The sequence below is a fragment of the Lepisma saccharinum genome, chromosome 30 (assembly GCF_977018435.1).
Source record: "Lepisma saccharinum chromosome 30, izLepSacc3.1, whole genome shotgun sequence".
Lineage (NCBI taxonomy): Eukaryota > Metazoa > Arthropoda > Insecta > Zygentoma > Lepismatidae > Lepisma > Lepisma saccharinum.
Window position 1 is genome coordinate 33,142,096 of NC_139258.1, and position 16,607 is coordinate 33,158,702.

The window sequence follows — 16,607 nt, forward strand, 5'->3', positions numbered from 1 at the left end:
GTTAGACGAATTGGAGAGGAATTTTGCTTGTTTGTTTTGTGTTCCAGGATCGATATTTCTTCTGTTATCGTATCTTTCTCTTCTCTCGCTTTCACTTTCCTTTCGTGGAGCAGTGAAAGTCATTTCGTAACGACTTGTTTCGAGGATGAAACCGAATTTTCATTCTCAGCTGTCGCGCGTTCGATGCAAAGCGCCAGCATTCAATTTGCCCATGACTAGGCTCTCGGCAGCCGAAGGTGTTTTTCCTTTGGGGGGATTGGACACCCATTTGGTAGATCGCTCGTTCAAAAACCCCGAGTGGCAGGATTGTTAAAAGTCCAGGAACCCATACATTCTAATGGGGTATATTGTGTTCCCGTAACAGGATCGGAACCTTTTTTTTCTCTCGCACAATTTAAATTCGGTCCAAGTTGCGTATTTTTGTTTCATTCCAATACGGAACTTGGACCCTATTTAAAGTGATCCGGAAGAAAAGTGTTCCTGGACCGAATTAAAATTCATCTGTAAAAAAGGTTATTGGACCGAATTTAACTTATCCGGAAAAAAAAGGTTCCTGGACCGTATTTAAATTGATTGGAAAAATGTTCCTGGACCGAATTGAAATACTTTACACATAAAAAGGTTCTTTGCGGTCCAGGATCCATTTACGCTTGCTGGTTTTCTCTCCTGGACCTGAATTGAATTTATTTCAAATTCCTGGACCTTTAGCAGCCCTGCGTGCTGGTTTAACCATCAGCTCCTTCTTCCAAGTGGACGAATTAAAATTTTGCCTGGGGGGGTTTGGGAATATCCATTGCTGAGAATTTATGTGTTTGTACATAGTGACAATATTAATAGAAATAAAAATGATAATAATAATAATAATCATTATTATTGCCGCCCTCCGTGGCGGAGTGGTTAGCATGCCGCGCTACGACGCCAGAGGTACCGGGTTTGAATCTTGGCCTGGTCATGCAGGCCCGTACCCAGGATATTTTTTAGGGAGGGACCAGTATGTATTTAGAAATATATTTGGGGGCTCCGAACAAAGTGTATCAGAAATAATAATATTATATATATATGTTTAAATTAATGCTTAATTTAATTAATACTGTATTGTTATTAGTACGTGAATTGGTAAAAAGGAAGTATATAGAATTGAGATATGACAGTCCGTATTCATAATCTAGCTTACGTGCAGTTAAGACCGCCAAGAACGAAAATGTGGAACAAAGAGATGATCCGAAATGCCCCTTGATTGAATTAGGATATTATATATCACTTTTCTGCCAAGTCGAATCTCAACGATGAGGATGAGATGGTATAAAAAGGTAAAGTGCTCCCCTGTGCTTAGCACCACGCCATGAAGGCGTATAGGGGGTGTGGGGGTAACGCCCCACACTTTCTTGATCCGGTCGTGAGTGGGGGTGATGTGATCAGCATCACGCCCCTGACCGCCTTTACCTCCCAGGGTTTCCCCCAAGTACCCATGTCATTCGACGCTGGGTGGGTGCCGGGGCCGCTTCCAACGTTAGAAAAGTTCCCCGATTTGAACCGGCCGGGGATCGAACCCGGGACCTTTAGCATGGTAGTCAGACGCGTTACCGACTGAGCCACAGCGGCATAATAATAATAATTGCTAATAATACGTATCATTTAATTTATATAGAGAACATGTCTAAATGTGAGTTAACAAAAAAGAAAACGAGACATTTTAGCATGACGGATGCATCGAAAGAAGTCTGGACAGGGATTAAAATGAATGGACTTTCCCAACTAAAGCGGGACATCTGATAGCCTTGCATGAATGGTTATACAACTAAACTACTCAATATTGCAGACTGAAAAATTCTGGGGTCTGCCAACAAACCCATTCATTTATGCAATGACAGAATCGAAATTTTTACAAATGTGAAAAATCGTCTGTTATTTTCGTAACTTTTACAGGTCCACATTTAAATATTTCATAGCTTGAGGGGGCCCCATGGCCCCTCCTCTGGGTACGGACCTGTGGTCATGGGTGTTCTTTGTCCCTTCATCTTCGTCATTGGCCAAAAGCGGCAGAAATGCTAAGCAAAACAAACCAAATCAGTCATTCAATCTATCATTACTATTACCATTATCATTACCTTACCATCCGGCTCTACAGACCTGATGGGCATCCTACAGAACATGCCTCCAATGTTCTTTGTTCTATTCCATTCTTCAAGTACTGAATAATTTCATTCCTACCTCCATATCAATTTTCGCATGTCGCTTCTTTTTTCTCGACATGACCTCAAGCAGTGGTGGCTGGTTTGAAGTGCACCTGATCCTTGCATCCAGAAGTGTTGCCATTCTTCTTGACTAATAAAATTATGCTAATTTTATTGACAATCTAAGCTATAGCCCACTTTTCATGTATAATGAATCTGTGGTAGAGTTGTATTTCATGAAATATAAATTTTGCAAATCGGAAATGCCCGGGGCGCCTCTCCACGGACGATTTTTGAACTTCTTGCGAAGAGTAATTCCTAGCAGCGAAGAGGATTTCCTGCCTGAGTTCATCTGAGTAATACGTTTATCTGTGGTAATGAAGGGACTAACTTTTCAGAAGTCACGTGGTTCTGTTTACCTTAACTTCGTTCGTGCAGAGGATGGAGAATAGTAACGGGTTACATTTTTTAACTCCCAAACTCCGGTAGATGGTGATCTTAGATTTCGAACGTAATTCGTGTCTCGCGTGTATAGCAATAGTGCAAGTAAGAAGGGCTGGTGAGGGGAGGAGTCTACAGGATGGCTTGACTGCTCCCTGTGATTACATGGTCCCCAGCGACATAGGGAGCTGATGTGATTATCGATCTGCCCGCAGCCCATTGGATGGGATTTTGGGTCTCGATGGAGGGCAGAGTTCGCGGAAGGTTTATGGGCAGGTTAAAACTTGGATTAGCCCCCTCCGATTGTGTTATCTAAAGTTATTGCCTAAACTTATCTGCGCACTCGGATTACTGTATTCTACCAAATCCCTATCCTGCTTTGCGTGCCGTAGATTCGTATTCCATCACAATATTGATTTTTCCCTTCGAAGGCTGGTCGGAAAGTAAGGTTACTTACATTTACAGTATCTACCTTTTGTCTTTTCCCCCCCTTCTTTCCCTGCCAGCCTCCGTGGCGGAGTGGTTAGCACAGTACGCCACGACGCCAGGGGTACAGAGTTCGAATCCTGGTTTGGGCTTAGGTGTTCTTTGTGAGTGTCCCTTCATCATTTCAACGCTCATCATCTTCGCGGTTAGCAAAAAGTGGCAGAAAGGCGAAGAATCCTTTCTCTGTCTTTATTACTTACCTTGTTCCTGTTTATGTAATTGCACGTCGTTTTTCTACCTCTTGGGTTAATGGTGACGATGAGGATGAATCATGGACTCTGAAATCGATGATACAGTGTTACGCAAACACTCTATGAAGTAGACCGGTGTCAGACTGTAAAACGCACCTTGGTTCCTCGGAAAAAGTGCGCCACCCCCCTCTTCCCATGAATAAATAAAGTAGATTAGCCTATGTACATTGTGAACTTTTCCATTTTTGGTGGAATTTCGTCTCTCAAAGTAGGGCAAAACAGTTGTTCTTATAATTTCCCGCCGGACATTCTACAGGTGCCTTCTGGTATTTCTCCTCCTTTTGAAATTTTCATGTAGAGTGCATCATTACCAGGGGGCATTAAAATTACTAATAAATGAATGAATATAGATTGATTTGATTTGGTTTATTTTACTTCGCTGTTCTGTCACTTTTGGCTAATCGCGAAGATGATTTGATTTGGTTGTTACAGTTTAAAATAGGATCCAAACCACTGTGTGCCGAACCCGAGACCCTTTGATTATAAGGCGAGAATGTTACCGCTACACCATCGGAGAACCTCTCGCGAAGATGAGGATGAGTGATGATATGGTGAAATCGATGAAGGCACGCTCTCAAAGAACACCCACACCAGGGCCGGTATTCGAACCCCGGGCCCCTGGCGCCGTAGAGCGTTGTGATGAACGAATATACTGTATGCGTTGTTCTTCAGTGTAGTGAATTTTTGTAAAGGAAGAGGGGAATTCTGCGAAAGTGTGTTAACGTCATTGGCTTCAACAGAAGTGTTGCTCTATCCGGCGGATTGCGTATCAGACTGTTCTTGCCCGACTGTAGGACGATGCGACCACAAGCATTCCAGCAAATTCCTCCCCCCTTTCCCCAACCTCACCCACGGGATGGAATATTGCAGACAAGAGTTCTGTTCAATCATGCAGATTCCGTCAAAGTTTCCCCCGCGTTGGGGATTGTGGGGAATGGTTTGGAGGTCGTGGCGTCGAAAGTTGTCGGCAGCTATATACAACGCCGTGAAACTCGTCGTCAGGTCCTCCCGCAACATGCGATCGTGGTCGAGTGGTCAACAAAGCCGCCGAACAGTTGGCTCCCGTTGCTATGCGACCGCGACGGGGCGGGGCTCTCCGATAGTTGCCATGACAACGCCCCCCGAGAGACGGCCAAAGGTATTCTCGCTGATTTTTCGCATTTCTAAGCTGTCTCTCGTTTTTGTTTACCTGATCGGCTTCTCCGATTAGTTTCTAAACGCGTACTCGATTAGAAGTTGCGGCCGGCTCCGATACCTTCATCGCTCTCCCATTGTATTCATTTATTTAATACGTAACAAATATTGCGGGTTCGAATCTCGCGGGCGCTAATCCAGGCTGAGGTAACGACGGGTTCTTGTGGCTAATGCTTTGAATGTAGACCGCGAGATGGCAGCATTTATGCCGCACGGACTTAAAGGGGTCTCCCTTATCGCACAACACGATTGAATCTTCCTGTTCTGCTAGCATAAGTACACTGGAAATGTACACTATGTATCCAAAAGTCACCGGACACCCAAGTGAACGTGGCGGTAGTGTCTTGGACTGGGGCTGTTTTTCCTGGTTTGGGCTCGGGCCAATAGTTTTGGTCATGGCGACCTGAACAGTGGTGTTTATGGGGACATTTTAGACAACAGCATGCTGCCCACACTGTGGCAACAGTTTGGAAATGGGCCCTTTTCTCTATCAGCACGATAATGCCTCTGCCCATAAAGCAGGGTCCATTGCATCGTAATTTGGGGACAATTAGGTGGATGTGCGTAGCTGGTCCGCTCAAAACCCCGACTGGAGAGAGAGAGAGAGAGAGAGAGGGGGGGTGAGCGTCGACTGCGTGCCACACCTACTCGACCGAAAATCACCCACGAACAGCTCACGAGGCTACAGGACAAATGAAAGAAACTAACACCAGCAATACACCAGAACTTAGTGGAAAAATACTGTAATAATAGCGAAGGGAGGTCCGACATCTTATTAGTTACCTGTATAGTGTATTATTTATGCTAAGAGAAGTAAACCGCATAAGCCTAACACTGAAAGCATTCAGCGGTGACGTCAGAAGGTTGGAATCGCGTTGTGCTATACTGCTCAGCAAAGATGAGAAAGAAAGTCTCTCTGGCGCTGCTGTCCTGTGAGCAACTTGTTTGTTCGAGGGTTGGGTCAGGTGGGGGGTAGCAAGGACTGCTCGACTTCTGACACCCTTTCAATGTTGCCAAACTTACATGGACGAAAGGTCATTGAGTTCGAGTTCGTCTGTTGTGTATGTTGTTCGTACCGAAATGAAGGGCAAAACCGTACGTAGTGAGAGCCGAGAGGTGATTTCCAATGTTGTTAAATTTTTCTCTCGAGGCTGGTGTAAATTGATGACGTCATGGTTTAACCTGGTGAATGCTTTGGTGCGCCCTGGTGAAATACGGAGAGCTGAAGCTTGCATCAGCGGTACACCTGCCCGAACACCGGTGAAATCTGGAAAGCGCGGTATGGTTGCCACTTGTTGCCCAAACAAAGAGCAGCGGTAGTCATAATTGGCCTGTTTTATCGTAAGTTTCTTCGTAGGTAAACTCGGCAACAACGGGACACTAAAGGTGGTCCCCGTTGTCAGCTTGGCCGGGCTCTTAAGTACAGGATGTACGAAAAGTCACGAGACTTTAACAAGAACATTAAACATGTAAATCATGCTCTACATTAACTCTCGTTTGCGGAAAAAGTTAATAGCATTTTTTTAAGAAACAAAAAGAGACAGATAGAAGGCAGCTGTGGAGTCGCTTGCAAAAATTTTCTGTGGATCAATGGTCTGTGGGGTATTTATCAAACCGGTAAAAGAACTATAATTTGTTATGCATTATATACGATTTATGGGGTTACTTATGGCATATTCAGACAGAGGCGCCGACTTGTCAAAATTATTGGGGGGGGGGGTTCTGATCACTGAAATAAATTAATGAATGACTCACTCCCTCCCTTTTTTTAAGTTTTGGCCTCAGTGTTCTGAATCTCGTAAAAGCCAATGAATTCCTCAAAAATATCTAAATTTTTATTCACAGTTCGAATGCAGAATGTCAATTGTTCACGGATGGATATGTCACAAGTTTCGGCAACCATAATTTTTAATATCTGCTACCACGGAGCGCAAAACAGATCTCCCTAATATATCAACGATCTCGTTCTGAATGTCATGTTAGAGCCATTTGTAGCCCGAACTCAAATCTACTCCTCTAGTTCATGCACATCGTCTTTTGAAACTCTTTTTAGTAAAAATGTTAACAATACTCATCATTATATACTTAGTATATAGTAATAAGTCATGTTTTTCTGTCTCTGGACATAGCCCCCCCCCCAAAGTTGATGGTTTAACGGTCTCAGCCCCCAAAGTTGATGGTCTAGAACATTTCAAATGTGTATTTAAAGTTAAGTTCATGTAGCACAATTCAGAGTAAACTTTCGAAGAGAAGCAAAAAAATACATTAGATCCTCTTAAGCAAAATTATTTAGGGGCTCTGCCCCCACATCGTTGACAATGGGGGGCTCGAGCCCCCCCCCCCAACCCCCATGGAGTCGGCGCCTATTTATTCAGAAAAAAAAGTTGTTTTTTTCTTTTTTTTCGAAATTATGAGGTGTACTGGCAACATTGGTCATGCCAGAGGACAGTATCAGGAGTTCTCACTAGAAAGTGCAAATTGCAGTAGCGATACAGCGAGTTGAAGCCTACACCTTTCAACATTTCTCTTCAACTCTGCCTATGCCGCGAATTCGGACGTGGATGGAAACGACGACAGCAGTTACCGATTCGGACACGGCCTTCTATCTTTTCTTCGAAGCAGTGAATATAAGTTGACTCTCAACAGAATTGCATTGTACGGTCGAAATCCTGACAACTAAAGGTAAATTGGTTTTGTCTTAAATTTACAGTAAGAACTCATATGCTATGGCTCTTCCATATCGACTACAAACTTCCTTTGTGCATGCTTGTACACTGAATGTTCGAGAATGTTGCCCACAGTGAGATCGAAGTGAATGTAAACAAACCCACGTGACTCGTGGGAAATTCTATTTGTTATTTCTGATGGTAGCTTTTGTGCAGGTATCTTGCGCCCATGGTAAAGCCATACCACTTAACTAAGCTACTACTCGGTGAACTTACGAACCCTTATTTTATGAACCATATAATTAACGTCGGTGTATCTGTCTGTGGTCGAATCGAGACAGGAATTAACCAAGGAAATTCCACGAGTGGCGTGTTTTTGTTTACACTGATTCTGTGGGTGGAGTGTAGAAACTAAATACATAACATACATGATAAATTTTAAGAATAATTTATCGTAGGTCAGTCTCTCTCTCTCTCTTTCTCGCACACCCAATACTCGCAGAGAGAGATATAGGAAAAAGTGGCTTTTGGAGGAAAAGAAAGGAAGTGAGAGAATTAGAGGAAGAGAAAATAAGAAAAATATAGAATGGCAAAGGATTGAAGAAAGATAAGCAGAGAGAAATGAGAAAGAGAGAGGAGGAAGAGGGATAGAAGAAGAGACAAAGAAGACAAACGAGAAAACAGGAGAATGAAAAAATAGGAGTAAATAGGAAAGGCAAACAGTACAGAGGAGAAACACAAATAAACAGAATTAAGAAAGAAAATGAGCAAGGCAAGGAAAAAAGAAAGCAAAACCGAAGAGATAAGAAAGGAAAAGATAAAAGAAAGAAAAGCAGAAGAGATAAAAGAAGAAAAGAATAATGAAAGAAAAGCAGAAGAGAAAACAAAGAAAAATAGAGAAATAGATATAAAAAAGATAAGCAGAAGAGATAAAGAAAATAGATAAAAGAAAGAAAAGCAGAAGAGATAACAAAGAAAAAGATAAAAGAAAGGAAAGCAGAAGAGATAGCAAAGGAAAATGAAAGAAAAGCAGAAGAGATAACAAAGAAAAATATAAAAGAAGAAGCAGAAGAGAGAACAATGAAAAAGAGATAAATGGAAAGAGAAAAGAGCAGAAATTACAAAAAAGAAAGAAAGAAAAGCAGAAGAGATAACAAAGAAAAAGAGCAGAGATTACAAAAAGAAAGAAAGAAAATCAGAAGAGATAACAAAGAAAAGGAGATAAAAGAAAGAAATACAGCAGAGATAACAAAGAAGAAAGAAAGAAAAGCAGAAGAGATAACAAAGAAAAAGAGATAAAAGAAAGGAAAGAAAAACAGCAGAGATTACAAAAAGAAAGAAAGAAAAGCAGAAGAGATAACAAAGAAAAAGAGATCAAAGAAAGAAATACAGCAGAGATAACAAAGAGGAAAGAAAGAAAAGCAGAAGAGATAACAAAGAAAAAAGATAGAAAAGCAGAAGAGATAAAGAAAAAGAGGAGAATGAAAGATAAAAGAGAAGAGACAAAGAAAAGCAGAAGAGAACAAAGGTAACAGAGAAGAGAAACAAAGAGGAAAATAAATTAAGAAAGAAAGAGATAATAAGACCACCGAAACGGAAGTACTTGGTCCACCTTCCCGAGCATTACGACACCATTGGCGAGTCCAGGCTTTGGGCATGTAAATGCATCGTTCGATAGTCTCCATCAGTTTCATTGAGTGTTGCAACTAGCCCAAAGAAATGGAAAACGAATACCAACAAAAATAAACTAGATGTACTCTATCGTTGTGCAAAGGAACAGGCACATGATTGCATTTCACTGTTCCATTGGTACCACCCAGTGACGTGCACTGAGGAGTAGCTAGTCTAGCAGAGATAGATCAATAAATCTCACGTCTCTAATTATTTTCAAATCACAATATTTATTATCTTGAAGCCTCAGTTCATATACAACATTTCTTTCCACGCGTTTCTCGCCCCTCGATGTGATCAGCTGGCAAGGCTGAATACCCTAGCTGGCTCTTCTTCCGCCTTACCAGATCCAGGTATAGACATCCGCCCGAAGGGAAGGGGACGTTTTCTGCCCCTACGTCCCTTGCCCCTCGCCCCCCGCTCCCATGGTTGAAAGCCCGTGGTTTCAAGTCCTCCAGTCTATCTCCTATAGGACAGATAGGGGATAGGTTTCTCTTCGATTCCTTTGTAAATCCTCTAAAGAACTCAGGGGAAAATTTTCTGCAGTACTTATGTTCTCTGTATTTACACAACCTTTTAAACGTTGTACAATATGTATGTATAATATGGGATGTAGTTTTATTTGTATATGAATGGAAACGTACTTGTATTATGTGCAGACAAAATTGTTATGGTTTCTTTCTTTTTTTTTTCAAATATGGAATATATAATGATTAAATAACAAATATTTTCTCACGCTCTCTCTCGCTCTCGTTTTAATAGTGTTTTATTTAAATATACTAATAATTTGGCCTCCAATAAAACATATGGGTAAGCTAAACAGTGATAAATACGGATGTATTAATTTGGGCAAGAAAACGCGCATTCTAATTGTTGTTGTTAGTTTGGTTTATTTTACTTCACCTTTCTGCCACATTTGGTTATCGCGAAAATGAGGATGAATGATGATATAATGAAAGTGATGAAGGGACCTCACAAAGAACAATTCAGGCCGGGATTCGAACCCGTGACGAGCGTGCATTCTTGTTCCTATGTGTTGTACTCTGCAGTGAATAATAAAATAATTTGGAATGTAAAATGAATCCCAGAACTCAAAAAGCCAAATGAATATCATTGAAGAAAGTATAAAAAAGTGTGTTTTGTTACCTGTTCATCCCCTCTAATATATTTAATTTTTGCCACCTTCCATCACTTTTTCTAGCTGTATAGATTTAATCGCGATAAGTAGCTAATGAGCTTATGGAAGTCACGAGGGACAATCATAAACAGAGAACTCTGGACTCCTGATTTCACAGTGCCCTGCAGATGCACTGGGAGGAAATTGTTTGTATTTTCTTTTTCCTTTCTTTAGCGTTGCTTTTCCATTGCTTTACCTAACTTCTGCCATGACGATGAACGTTGATTAAATTAAACGGATGAAAAGTGGTTACAAAGGAACACTCATGCGCAGGCCAGGGCTCGAGCCCGGATCCTTCAGTAACGATATCGTGAGATGAAGAAATTAGGGAAATCGCAATGCAAATTTTTTGGAAAAACGTTAATCATATGCACATATGGTGTTTCAAAAATCCAATTGAAATTTACGTACCACTGAGTAAATACGCAGTTTGCTTTACCGATACCCAAGTATCCGAATAGTTAGAGCTTTCCACTCATCCTTGTTGTCGGCGGACCTCCGTGGAGGAGTGCAAGTGCCCCGGATCGGTACCAGGTTGAGGAACATAGTGGTTCGGATCCCACTTTAAACTGTGGGTCCAGTCCCGATTAGCTTTTATGTACATAAAGTGGACTTAAACACCAAATCAACCAACCGTGGGGGAGTGGTTATCACTGCACGCTATGACACCAGGAGTTCCGGGTTCGAACCCCGACCTCGGCATGGGTGTTTTTTGTGTTTGTCTCTTCATTAATTGTATTGTACCATCTTCGTGATTAACCAAATGTGACAGCGACGCTAAGTAGCATAAATCAAATCACTGATTGATTGTTTCATTTGGTTTGTTTTACGTCGCTTTTCCTACACTTTTGGGTAATCGTCAAGATGGTACGATAAAATTGATGAAGGGACAAACAAATAACGCCCATGTCCAGGTTGGGGTTCGAACCCGGGATCTCTGGCTTAATAGTCAAATCAACATGTTTTGGATTTTCGAAAGTGAGTGGGATTAACACGTGCTTCTTTTCAGTAGTCCTTCCTCATTTTGCAATCCTTTCATTTCTTTGACTTTCTATTTTTAGGACTACTGGGCCCTAAAGGGAGGAGGGGGATTATGACCCACACCAACCTCCCTTGGGCACGCCACTGATTGCTACCCCAAGTGTCGACATCACCGCACGTCACTGGTACCACCTGCGTTTGAACCTAATTAGAAGTGACCTTTGGTTTGGTCAGCATTTCTGGTCCCAAGGCCGCTATTTCCCAGAGTTCCCTGCGGGCGCTTTGGCAGTCGCATGCTGCACTCGCTCACGAAGCCGTTGTCATCGCGGTGCGAGATTCTCCTTCAGGGAAATGGCTCGCACGCGAGGGAGGGCATTCACTGCGCAGTGTTGCAAACTGGAGGGAAATTCCTCTGGGGGAGGGGACTACCGTTACTTTGTTTTCAGGAAAGTGAACTGGTTTCATTGTCAGATGCTCATTTCTTAGTCGTAGTGCTAGACATGGTGGAGATATAGGTAGAGTGAGAGAGAGAGAGAGTGGTTAGCACACAGCGCTAGGACGCCCGACATTCGTGTAACTTGGACCTAAATGGGGGGGCAGACTCGAACTTGGAGGAGACAGAATCTTTACAAGCCCATAAAAATATCATCCAGGACTAGTTAGTTTCATAAGTAACTGTTACATTTGCAAAATCATAAAAAAATACTTGTTACTTTGCTTCTTACGTTCCAGGAGGTTAACAGAAGTACCAATAATTTGTATTTTTTGGCGGGGGGGGGGGCGTGTAATTGCCCCCACCAAGTTACGCCCAGTTTCGATTTCGAACCTTGGCCTGGGCATTGGTGTTTTTTGCGTATGTTCCTTCATCATATCATCACTCATCCTCATCTTCGCGATTAGCTAAAAGTGGAAGAAATACGAAGTAAAATAAACCAAATCAAATCAATCAAAATAATTACGAGTTAGACCTCTGTAAAATTGATTGATTTGCTTTATTTATACTTCGTTTATCTGCCACGTTTGGCTAATCACGAAGATGATGATAAAATAAGGACAATCACAAACACACATGGTCAGGGCACGACGCGAGCCCCACAGAGGATTGTGCTGACTGAGTCCGGACGCCAGAGCTTCGCTAGTCTTCAAAGAGGTCACCCCTGCTGTAAAATCGATTGGATTTTTGTTACTTAGCGTCGCTTATCTCCCACTTTTGTCTAATCGCGACGATGAGGATGAGTGATTCTGTCCAGGCCGAAATTCGAACCCGGGACCCCGGTGTCCTAGCACGCCGTGATAACCACTACGCCACGGAGGTTGGCTCCGAGACTTAGTATCCGAAACTGTTGGTCTCGTTCGAGTCCTAGAGTCCTAGTATACTCCTGGAGTCAGTGCTCGGATTGGCGCCCGCCCCATGAGATTTCTGGAATGGTGAAATTGTAGAGATATTTTATAACAAAAAGTATTGCTTTCTGTGACTTACAGGTCGTAAGTTACAGCAACTATTATTATTCTTGAAGCTTTCTTTCGGCGAATGAAGAAGAAGTTCTCTCGGGCAATCAGCCAGGTGATTTCTGGATAGGCTTCCGAGCTTTCAAGAGCTAACGTCATTCTCATCTTCTGGACTTCAATCCCTGAAGATGAGAGTGACGTTAGCTCTCGAAAGCTTGGAATCTTTTCCACAACTCACCTGGTCAATAGCCCGAGAGAACGTCTTCAACTATTATTATTATTTGAAATAGGGTTACATTTAAGCTTATAGTCTATTTTACACTGATTATATTAACAATAAAAAAACAGATTTTTGTCCTTCATGAATTAATATTAAGTATACAGTTATGCAAATTGTATATAGATATACAGAATATGGGAATTACAAATGTATGTAATTAAAAAAAACAACAATGGTAACACTGTTAAGCCTTGCTTCCATGTTAATAAAACATTAAAATACTGACCAAGGCAGAATTTATTGTATAGAAAATATATACACTAAAAAGGTAACGTTTCCACCCTCTTACAGGGTCTTCTTCACTAGTGTGAATATTCGTCTGAAGAAGACCCTGTCAGAGGGTGGAAGCGTTACCTTTTTAGTGTATATATTTTCTATACAATAAATTCTGCCTTGGTCTGCGTCAGAATTAATATGACATAAATAATACTATCGTGGATTTGTACTGAATGCATAGAACTGTATGGATAAATATGTCACTGCTAACTTTTCTGTATAGTTGTTAGCGATCAAAAAACACGATGTCTAACTTTTTCTTTTTGTCTTTTCAGGATGCATTCGCAATTCTCACCGCCCCCTTTGCAACTGGCACTACGGATCGTGTAGTGTCGTGGATTATTCACCTCGAAAGAGGTACGTAACATGGTTTCTTATTTTGTAGTCACTATACTGATCGCAGGCCCAACTGGCGGCTGACCTGCATAGCTCCATCTGTCCACCAATCGTCTTCGAGAACGTGGGGCTCAATGAGTGTCAACAGCACCAGTCGCGAAGTAAAAGCTGTAGAGGTAACATCGGTTTCCAGTTGCAATGTTGCCAAGCGTATGTCTATTTTTGTCAGTTGTTTTCATTAGCTTGTTTGTATCGTGTTTGGGTGTTTTGTGGACTAATTTTCCGTGCCTTGTGTACTATTGTACAACTTTTATCCAGTAACGCCGCCGATCAACTCTTTCTCTCTCTCTCTCCTCCCCCCCCCCCCCGTTTTACAGTATACGTTTGGTAACATGCTGTGTATCCTCATTTGTTTCGTCCCATCAGGAACTTTCTGTGACTCGAAAATGCCCGATGTCAGTCGAAGAGATTTCAACTGATCGCTGATTCGTTGTTTCCCAGCCGCCAGCTAGAAATGCGACCAGTATGGAAATTTCTTTTCCGGTCTAAGTAGCTAAGATTAGTAGATTATAATAATTCAAATGTTCATCTAAGCGGAAACGTAAGTTTAAAACTTGAAAATCGCTCTCACATGTTAACGTAAAGCCCCAGTTTGTCTTGTATTGTGTTTGTTACCTTACCATTTATTTTATTATTTAGGCTGCCCCTCTCCCTTCTTTTTTCCTCTCTTATGCCCGCTTTAGACGAAAGTATTTCTCTGAACAGTTATGCCATGACGAAAATGCTACCGTGTAAAGTAGCATTTCAGATGCCATGGCATATTTCATGGAATTTCTGAAGGATGGCAACATCGAAGGGACATGTAGTGTCCACACTAATAGTGTGCTGCAGGGAAATGGTTTCGGTCGCTCGCCAAATAGTTTGTACGAACGACGCTAGATAGCGTACGGAATTGAGAGCTTCTTCGCTGGAACAGGCAAAACGAGCGGTATACACTCGAACCCAGTAGTACACGTATAACCGTGGTAGTGCGCCTTCAAATATGTACCGTGAAGTGAAAGGACGCAGTGAAATTGAACCTTAAGTGAACATAGTAATCATCTCCATGTGAAATGTAGTTTGGTCTATTTTACAAGTACACAATGATATATTATGAAAATGAAATAGATTATTGTGGGCTGAAACTACCAATTATTGTGGGCTCAAACTACCAAAGCGGATGTTTTACATACACGTACGTATGTGTCTGCAATTCTTATCACATTAAGATGATATTCCATTGCATACGATCGAGGGTGAGAGACTCGAACTAGCGAGCGAAAGTGTTCCCATGCAGGACTTTATAGTTCACACGCCTCAATATTGTGAGGATGGTCATGGCCGACCGAGTTTCTTTAATCTTGTCCGGACCTATAGGTTCCAATCCCATGTTTAAACATGGGTGTGGTTACTTTATCCATTTCAAGTGCATGGTGTCCCTCGTCCCGTCCCTTCCGTCGCGAAGAGGTTGTTCTTACTCGACTGCGTATTGGACACGGCCGTCTGGCACATTGTCACTGCAAGGGCTGGATCCTCCGATGTGTCGTGCCTCCATCGGGTATCGAACCCGGGACCCGTTGATTACAAGGCGACGACGTTCCCACTACGCCATCGGTGAGGCTCTAACTTGCAATAAGAACTACAGTGAGACGTTTGAAATAATAGCTACGAATATATCAATCTTGTGTCCATCATTGCTTGTTCCAATTCTCCATACCCTGAAGCATCATCGCTCACCATTTTGTATTACACCACCTGCATGTAATGAGCTTACCTAGTTTTCAAAACGCTATTTCCCAGTAATTTAATTTCTTAATTGCATCATAAGCACATAGAGAGATCGAACGAAGGGCTGATATTATCCCGAACCCCGCTAGTCGCCTACGTATGACATGTTTCCTTGACGACGTGGAAAGTTTCCGTCCTTTGTAACGTTTGAGTGGTCTTTTTCCCGGTCGACACAAAAGAAGCGGCGTGGGTTTTAAAATTTGTATCTCCCAGGAAGAGCCAACGATATTTTCGTAGAATCTACTAGAATGGTGGTGGTTGTGCATTTGCAGCTTGGGAGCGAGTCATCTCAACCCAGCACCTATCGCTGACAATCTTGCTCATGCTCTACACTGTTGGTAGGCTCAGTCATGCAACTTGGGAACGAGTCACCACTCCCGGAGCCTCCAATCAAAAAGCGAGCAACTGACGTCATCTCAAGAAGCCAGCATCAATCGTTGACACTCTTGCTCACGCTCTAGAGCGCTGGTAGGTTCGCTGACTGAACTCGGGCATCCTGTTGGAGATTTTTCGTATAGGTGTGTTTCACCTACGTCACAAGCTGTTACATTGTGGGATCAAGCAGCCATGGTTGAGGCCGGTTCTTATCAAGCAGCCATGGTTGAGGCCGGTTCTTATTGTAAACATACGCAATTCAAGCGTGCGGGCGGGAGATTTGACCCTCGTTTACGATGGTACTGTGCAGTATTCGGTTGTTTAAGATAAACTCACGTTTATCCTCGAATTTTCTGAGAAATAACAGAAAGTGCGCTTCACGGCACGGGACTCGATAATTGTTGATCATAAGATGCATTGTCGTCTGGTTGGCGAGAATATCGTACCAACATTAATGAACAAAGCAAACATTACAGTGTGTGCAGTGAACATTTCTTCTGAGGTAATTTCATATAATAATAATATATCTTTATTGAGCGGGCGAGGTTCATTTCTCTGTGACTTTTAGTACAAATGGATCGAACTGGTGTGTTTGATCTTAGCGTTTTTTGGTATAGAAAGGTGCTGATACTTCCGATAAGTTTGACGATAAAAATGATAACATTCAAAGTTAGATTCATCTTGATATTTGTGCATTTGTACTCGAGTACTTATATTTCGTTCGTTAACACAAACTGTTATTAATTTTTATTCGATCAGCGCTTGTAAAAAACCTTAAAAGGAACAGGCGATAAAGGCTGAGCCACATTTCTAGTCTGTGGGCTGAGCCTTGTAATTTACAGACCGCTATTTCCAGATTCCACAACATTGTCATTAATTTTATGCAATGTTACCGACATTTTACACAGTACTAACAACCGTACAGTTGGCGCAGATGTAACGAACGCTCCGTGGTGGGTGTTTCCTTGCAGACGACAAGCAACTTCGCCGCAAATATGGCGGCGGTACGAATCCTGACGTCAC

General features: G+C 42.2%; 1 protein-coding gene across 3 annotated transcripts in view; it reads left to right on the forward strand.

Annotated features, from left to right (window-relative positions):
• LOC145981988 (uncharacterized) overlaps window positions 1-16,607 on the forward strand; it is a 417,662-nt gene that overhangs the window by 334,815 nt on the left and 66,240 nt on the right. For all 3 annotated transcript variants that reach the window (XM_083115511.1, XM_083115509.1, XM_083115510.1), the window contains one exon: window positions 13,322-13,403. The gene's annotated coding sequence lies outside the window, so the exon portion shown is untranslated. The remainder of the gene's footprint in view (window positions 1-13,321; window positions 13,404-16,607) is intronic.